At 45.1% G+C, this 8,784-nt stretch overlaps 1 long non-coding RNA gene across 2 annotated transcripts; it reads left to right on the forward strand.

Annotated features, from left to right (window-relative positions):
• Window positions 1–1,771: 1,771 nt before the first annotated feature.
• LOC145658528 (uncharacterized) lies at window positions 1,772–8,223 on the forward strand. 2 transcript variants are annotated; one of them, XR_014124100.1, is made up of 2 exons: window positions 1,772–2,118; window positions 7,599–8,223. It is a non-coding gene; the product is annotated as an uncharacterized LOC145658528 (long non-coding RNA). The 2 variants fall into 2 exon arrangements; XR_014124101.1 differs by having other exon boundaries at window positions 7,602–8,223.
• The last annotated feature ends 561 nt before the right edge of the window (window positions 8,224–8,784 follow it).

Consider the following 8,784-nt stretch of genomic DNA (forward strand, 5'->3'; position numbering starts at 1 on the left):
GTGAAGTTGTGCTATATAGCGCAGTGCAAATAGCAAAATATGGGTGTGTAAGAGTGTGTATGATGTTATAGTGAACAATGGTCCAGTCCAGTGGGGGAATCCAGTGAATGAAGATTAGTCCCATCAGTTGCCCTGGTTCAGAGCCTGAAAGGCCTGTGGGAAGAAGCTCCTCCTCAGTCTCTCTGTGTTAGTCTTCAGGGAGCGAAAGCACTTCCCTGACCTCAACAGGGAGAAGAGCCTATTGTCAGGATGGGTGGGGTCCTTCATAATCCTCCTGGCCTTGGTCTGGCACCACTTGTAATAGATGGTCTAATTACTAATTGGTATAGATTCATATAATGGGCATTTTTAAAATCATATACATTTAAGAATAAATAATTTAACATCAACATAAATTTCATTTTTATTTGACCCTTAGATTAGGGGAGGCTCTAGGCAACTGCCTCAGTGTTATATTGTAGTGGGTAATGTTTCAGCCTCTCCAGTGTGGGACCGGGATTCAATCCCCATCCCAGCAAGTCCTCTATACTATACCAATTAGAGTTTTTGGACAAGAATACTAACACTACACTTACCTACCTCTGCAACATGATTGAAAATTGTAAATTGCTCTGGATAAAAGTGTCTGTCAATTGCTTAAAAAGTAAAAAAAAATTAAATATCAGTAATCGTGATGCTTACAAAACATTCCACAAATTACCTAGAATAGGTTTATAATAGATACAAACGCTGCAAAATAATAATGGAGACCTATTATACCCCTTTATATTCCCTGGGGTCTTAATGAAATATGTATGACGTGATTGGCTTAATACTTCTAGGATCAATCACCAAAGCACCCTTCTCAGGCTGTTAAAACAGCCCTGTTAGAACAACCAGTTTGAATGCCTGTGCCTTTAAATGACAATAAGCCACTGCTCAAACCCACCCCTTCCCCCCAGCCCCTCTTCTACTTGAACCCTGAGAGAAAGTCTGTATTCAAAATAGCCTACTGCATACTACTTGCATACTGACCCAAAAGATCTGGTCATGTCCTGGAATATTTGGCCCCAAATTAATATGGTGTATGAATTATGGGACCAAAATACATTTTCCAGTACGCGAAAGATACCTGGATGTTGTAAAGGAAATACTATGTGCTTCAGTGATTCACATACATTCAGCAGTATCCTGTTCCCTAGGAAAAATGTTTATGTAAGCAAAGAACTTTAAGGGAGTGAGACCGTAGATCAGATAAGCAGGAAGATGTCTCTCGTTTTATTGCCTGCAATTGCTTTACTGCCTGCCATTGCTTTATTGCCTGCAATTAAGGGATGACAGTCAAGCAAGATTCTTACCAGCTGGCCTGAAAGAGATAAGCAACGCTTAAAGCTGAATGGTATATGAGCCATAGCAACAAGAGGCAGGAAGTCTGTGATTGGTCTAGGCATACAGTTAGAATTGTATATCAAGCAATGCTCTGTATGACTCGGGGCTTCTCTTGGTAGTGAGCCCCACACTCTGTGGAATCTTTCTTTTCTATTAAAACCTTTTTTACTTATTATCCACATCTGACTCCCCGTTTCATTGAATTTCCACCACAGAATTTGGCGTTGTCGGCAGGATCAGCGAGAGGCACCATGCGGAGCAGCGGTGACTAAACTTCGAGGACGCTCCTCAGAGAGAGAACTGAGCTGGAGAAAGAGGGAAACCCACAAGAATATGGGAAAGTACCTAACCAGGGAGTGACGTCCCGCTTGACTCCGGTGGTGTGCTCCGCCTGATCTAACGAACAGAAAGTAAGTGGTGAAGTTCAGTAATTTAATCCTAGAAGAAAGTGACATAGTGATCCGCCTGAGTCTACCCTGGGGTGGGTCTGTAAAGTAGCATAGTACATGAGATACTAGGGCTTAAAAATAGGGTCTAGAGGACTCCGGAGTCTGGGACTCCGCCAGCCTAAGAGAATAGGCACACTGAGTAGACGTACTAGTGTAAGAAATAGGCCCGGGTCGAAAGAACACCCCGTAGGGAAAGGAGTGGACTCAGTATACTAGCACGATTTGCTGGAGCGGAACTAATCCATATCGGGGGTAGATGGTGTGGATAATAAGATAAGAATAGGAAAATTGTAGAGAGTAGGTAAGTTTCCTTTGTTCTTTTGTTGCCTGGATCCAAAAAAAAAAAAAATTGTTGTTGTTGTTGTTGTTGTTGTTGTTGTTGTTGTTATTATTATTATTATTATTATTATTATTATTATTATTATGGGTGCGGGCAACAGTAAGGAGTATGAGTTCAGTAAGGACAAGTTCTCCTGTAGCCTACTCTTTCAAATGAATAAGGACTACGGGGAACATGTAAACAAACATGTCCCATTTTGGATTAAATATTACGGTTTTAATGTCTCAGGGACTCTAAGTGTTGCATACCTGTTAAAATGAATTGAAAGAGTTAAGGTTAAGCCTAGGGAAGCTGATAAGAGAGCGCGGAAATATTTTGATGAGAACAGTGAAGACATGCTGGAAAAGGCAAAAATGTGGTTAGAAGAAGCTGAGAAAAGGCAGAAGCAGCAGGTAGGACATAGAAAAGGTAATAATAAAGTCTCAGTGTGTTTCTTTAGCTGATCCTGACCTCGATGCCGCCCCGCCGAGAGCCCCCCAGCTGATTCAGCAACCACAAGCGCTAGCAAATCCACCTCCTTATCCGCAACCAGGAACTTCATTAACACCAAAGCCGTCTCCATATGACGAATTAAGACGACAACTGGAGGCAATAACCTCACCAGTGGCTCATCGCACTCGAAGTCACACCACTATAAAGCCATCTGCAGAGCCTGAGGTAGGCTATGCCCCACAGTTCCCGATGGTGGAAGTGTCAGGACCTGAGGGAGTGATTATGGTCCACCGTCACTGGACTGCAGACGACATCATGAAAGCGGCCGATGGCCTGAGCAAGCCAGGTGACATCGGCGGACGACGCTTCGGACAAGAACTGATGGCATTCGTGCAGTCCTGCAGACCAACACAGGCTGAACTGAGACGGTTGTTGATGATTCGACTCGGACCACAGTATAACCGCATTGATAGAAACTGGGTGGATGGAGATGTCCGTCTCCACCTGCCTGAGTGGAATGCACCGCCCCAAGGCCAACCTGACCTGAATGGCCCATACAGAGAGATGATAAGAGGACTCATCGAAAGGGTGGAAACAGCCTATCCAACCACCATCAACACCGATGTGATAGCATCATGCAAACAGAAAGATGACGAACCCGTCGCTGACTTTCTCGTCCGTCTGACGCGTGTCCACACTGACCATTGTGGAATTGACACACCAGCACAACGAGCAGCAGGACCTGGAGAAGTAGGTGCATGGGAAGCTCATTTGAGAAACAGCTTCCTAATGAATATGAGAAAAGACATCAGCGATCTCATTAGAAAAAACTGCATAGGCTACAGCAGAGCTCCCCTATCTACTATTGAGGAGCATGCCAAGCATCATGAGACAATCCTGGGGAAGAAAGACGCCAGACGAGAGCGTCAACGAGCAGATACCACACACCAAGCGATGCTGACAATGCTCCAGACGGTGGGAGATCAAGGAGAAGGCCGCCGACGAGGAAGTAGTCGTGGCAGGGGACGTGGTCACGGAAGAGGCAGAGGCAGAGGAAGAGGAAAAGGAGGAAAAATTGATTGGATGAAAGAGCAGGAATGCTACAACTGTGGAAAGCTTGGACATTTTGCCAGAAACTGTCCGGAGGAGGATAACTCGTATGACGGGGGCACAGATCAGGATCCCACAATCCACGAGTGACGGGCGGTGGAGAGGCAGGACAGCAGCGGACCACTGAGTGAAGACAGCAAAAGGGAAGTGACAAATTTAAATTACCAACTATTACAGCAGATTAGTAAAGGGCCAAGAGGCCTCCCCGAGGTAACTGTGAAAGTAGAGGGAAAAAATGTTAGGTTTTTGGTTGACAGTGGTGCCACCCACTCAGTGTTAAAAGAAGGATTAATAGAATGTAGAATGAGACAAGGATATGGGATAACAGTAATTGGAGTGGGAGGTCATCCCATTGATGAAAGGATGTCCGAGCCTCTCCGATGTAGTTTAGGGAAAAGCCAATTTAAACAGTTTTTTGATATCAGAAACCTGTCCAATTAATTTGTTAGCTAGAGATTTAATGTGTAAACTTGGGTGCACAATTAGCAGCAACCCAGAGGGGTTGTTTGTTACGTGGGAAACACCTACACAGGGAGTCCAGCTAGAGGCAGGAGCCCCTTTGTACGTGTATGAATTGCAGTGCACTGCGGGGGAAGTACTAACACATTTTATGACTGAAGTTACTAACACGCTACCTGGTGAGCTGACAGTTAAACAAAGTGATTCTATTCACTGTACAATGAAGGTCCATGAGGGATGTGACGTTGATTTTGAACAGAAATTTGACTTGGGGGCAGTGACAGTTTGATTGTCACAGCCATAGCGTGGGACTGCGAGTGGGCTGCGGGAGTGGTGCAGCTCTCAGCTAAACAGAAATCTTTATATTCAATCTCACATGCCACACCTCATGTGTCGCTGGCTAGTGCACATGTTGACCCAGACTGACAGAGAGTAGGGTTGTGGACAAAACACGTGTTGAGCGCAACTGATTGGATAAAAGAACCCCAGTGTAAAATTATGTACAGCCCAAGCATAGACGTGTGGAAAATGCCAACCCCGTATAGGCTAAATTGCAGAAGGGGGGTCGAGCTTGTAAGTCCAAATATAGTAATTATGGTAGCCTCTGTTACCACAGGGAAAAAATGATGTGTGCTTAATAAAAGGATGTGAGCCTGTCCACATCACCCCAAAATCTGATTACAGACCACACCAGCACCAATACCCTCTAAAACCAGAGGCAGTGGAGGGCATCAGGCCTGTGTTCCAATCATTAAAACAAGCAGGAGTTATCGTACCATGCCCAGACTCACCAGTACGTACTCCAATTTTCCCAGTTAAGAAGCCAGGGAGAGATGAATGGAGATTTGTGCAGGATTTGCAGGCTGTCAACGCGGCAGTACACCCTAGAGCCCCAGAAGTTCCAAACCCGCACACCATTCTCTCTCAGATCCCACCAGACAGTAAGTGGTTCAGTGTAGTTGATTTGGCCAACGCTTTCTTTAGCGTACCTGTGCACAAGGATAGCCAATTTTGGTTTGCTTTCACTTTTGAAGGAAAGCCATACACATTCACGAGATTGTGTCAAGGGTATTGTGAATCACCAACCATTTACAATGCCGCCTTACATCGAAGCCTAGAGGCTTTAGAACTCCCTAAGGGAATAGCCTTGCTGCAATATGTTGATGATCTTTTGATTTGTGGGAGAACACGAGAAGCGTGTAAACAAGCCACGGTGGCACTGCTACATCATTTAGCAGGGGAAGGCCATAAGGCATCCAAATCCAAATTACAGTTCTGTAAGCAGCAAGTGCATTTTTTAGGACATGACATCACTGAGCAAACGCGCATGCTGACTAAAGACCGAGTGAATGCCATTTTGACTATACCAAAGCCCATGACGAAAAAACAACTGTTGTCCTTTTTAGGAATGTGTTCCTATTGTAGGACATTCATACCATCCTATGCAGAACATGAGGGACCACTCAGAGATATAATACCGACCAAAGGGTCAAATTCCTCACAGCCGGAATGGACACCGGAAGCTGAGGCGGCCTTCACAACACTGAAACAGCTGTTACAAGTCATGCCAGCGTTAGGCATTCCCGACCCAAACAAACCATTTGAACAGACAGTGGATGTTAAAGGGCAATATATGACAAGTGTATTGACACAAAAACATGGGGACAAACAAAGGCCGGTGGCCTACTTCTCAGGAAAATTAGACAGTCGCAGCAGGCCTACCTTTATGTGTAAGAGCTGTGGCAGCCGCCGAGAAGGCACTAGTGGCTTCCAGAGATATAGTAGGCTACGCCAAGCTTGCCCTACATGTGCCTCATGCAGTGTCAAGAATACTGCAAGATCAAAAAGTGGCACATTTGTCCACTCAGCGATGGCTTAGGTACCACACTGCCTTATTAGACATGCCAAATGTTACTGTGAAACGATGCACAACTCTAAACCCCTCCACTCTATTGCCTACAGAGGAGGAAGGAGAGCCCCATGACTGCCAACAGGTGTTAGAAATTGCAACATCTCCCAGAATAGATTTAAAGGAGGAACCAATATTTAATGCGGACCTGGAATTTTTTGTGGACGGTTCAGCTAAACGTGACTCTCAAGGCACTAATCGAGCAGCATATGCTGTTGTGTCACACACAGAAGTGGTGAAAGCAGAACCACTCCCATCTAATTACTCAGCGCAGGCAGCTGAACTTGCTGCACTCATATATGCGTGTAAACTAGCACAAGACAAGACCGTGAACGTCTGGACCGATTCCCGGTACGCGTGGGGAGTAGCACATGACTTTGGGGCCATTTGGAGACATCGCAACTTTCTCACCAGCTCAGGAGCAAAGATAAAGAATCACCACCTAGTAGCAGAGCTGTTGGAAGCAATTCAACTACCAAAGGAAGTAGCAATTATAAAGTGCGCTGCACACACTAAGGCGGATGACGCCGTATCAAAAGGGAATGCTTATGCGGATAAAGTAGCTCAACTCACAGCGTTACAACCGCTCCATACACAAATGGCACAAGCAGATACCGAAACCAGAATATCTACTAAAGATATCCAAAAACAAGCCACTCCACAAGATTATGTGAAATGGAAAAAAGGGGGGTGTAAACAAATAGGCGGGATATGGGTACACCCAGATATGAACAAACCCTGTCTCCCCACAGCTTATATGAAAGGACTAATTGAGATTGCTCATGGGAGGAGTCACATGAGCAAAGGGGGGATAGTGGAGAGTATAACGAGACATTGGTATGCACCAGGAATAAACACACACACCCAAAATTTTTGTTCCCGATGCTTGGTATGTGCACAAAACACACCACACCGAGACAATCATACCAAACACGCACCCGCCGGACACCTGCCGCCTAGTGAGCCATTTCAACATTGGCAAATAGATTTTGTAGAACTAACACCAGCTGAAGGAAAGAGGTACATGCTTGTGTGTGTGTGCATGTTTAGCAAGTGGGTGGAGGCCTTCCCAATGGGAAAACAAGATAGTGATGCAGTAGCAAAAGCGCTACTGAGAGAAATTATTCCCCGGTGGGGGTTACCACGACGAGTGTCCAGTGACAATGGGACACCCTTCGTACACGAAGGACTAAAAGCTCTGACTAAATACCTAGGGGTAGATATGAGAAAACACTGCAGCTATCACCCTGCTAGTGCAGGGGCAGTAGAACGGACAAACGGCACCATTAAAGGAGGTCTAGCTAAATTAACGCAGGAAACAGGCATGAATTGGGTAAAATGCCTTCCCCTCGTCCTGTGGCAATGCCGAACCAGACCGCAGGCACGAACAGGCTTATCAGCTTTTGAGATAGTGTTTGGACGGCCTCCCAACACGGGGATAGGACCGCCCGACTGGGATACTAACCTGATCAATGAATCACTTTTGCAGTATTGTGTGTCTCTGCACAAATCTCTCTCCCATGTGTCTAAGCAGGTGAAGGCAGTCCTTCCCGAGGTGACGAATACTCCACTCCACACCCACCAACCAGGTGATTGGGTGCTGATAAAGGACTTCAGAAGGAAGCGGTGGAACCAGCCCAGGTGGAGAGGACCATTCCAAGTGCTACTGACGACTAACACCGCCGTCAAGACCGACGGAAGAGCGACATGGGTGCATCACACGCATTGTAAAAAGGCACCAGAAACGCCACCGCAGGACTAGCAAGATGCAGCACCTCCTGTGGATCAGCCTGATACTATCACGCATCAGTGTCATTACATCTAAAGATTGGTGTATACAAAAGTATGGAGGAGTAGAATTGGACTATATGGTGGGCAGTTCTACTGCATGGACTTTTGACTTATGTGACGTAATTAATTGTGCAGGAAAGAATTCATCATATCACAGATATGATACATACTTATGTTGGGATAAGGATAACTTCCATGTTTTTGCCATAACTGAAGATTTTAGTTAATGATTGTATGAGAATCAAAGGGGGGAAATGTAAAGGAAATACTATGTGCTTCAGTGATTCACATACATTCAGCAGTATCCTGTTCCCTAGGAAAAATGTTTATGTAAGCAAAGAACTTTAAGGGAGTGAGACCGTAGATCAGATAAGCAGGAAGATGTCTCTCGTTTTATTGCCTGCAATTGCTTTACTGCCTGCCATTGCTTTATTGCCTGCAATTAAGGGATGACAGTCAAGCAAGATTCTTACCAGCCGGCCTGAAAGAGATAAGCAACGCTTAAAGCTGAATGGTATATGAGCCACAGCAACAAGAGGCAGGAAGTCTGTGATTGGTCAAGGCATACAGTTAGAATTGTATATCAAGCAATGCACTGTATGACTCGGGGCTTCTCTTGGTAGTGAGCCCCACACTCTGTGGAATCTTTCTTTTCTATTAAAACCTTTTTTACTTATTATCCACATCTGACTCCCCGTTTCATTGAATTTCCACCACAATGTCTAATTCCACCAAATATTCCAGGACATGACCAGATCTTTTGGGTGTACTGTATCCAGTCATGCAACAGTGGCGAAAAATCTTACCCAAGTGTATGGAACCATCATACATTAATGTAGCCTTGTAGTATGCTTTGCATTTCTTGCATACTGGATACTATACTGCTTACTACTACAGGGACCAGTATACAGTATATACTGAGTGCA

Source organism: Electrophorus electricus, chromosome 6 (genome assembly GCF_041902795.1).
Source record: "Electrophorus electricus isolate QZ-2024a chromosome 6, ASM4190279v1, whole genome shotgun sequence".
In the NCBI taxonomy this organism is placed as follows: domain Eukaryota; kingdom Metazoa; phylum Chordata; class Actinopteri; order Gymnotiformes; family Gymnotidae; genus Electrophorus; species Electrophorus electricus.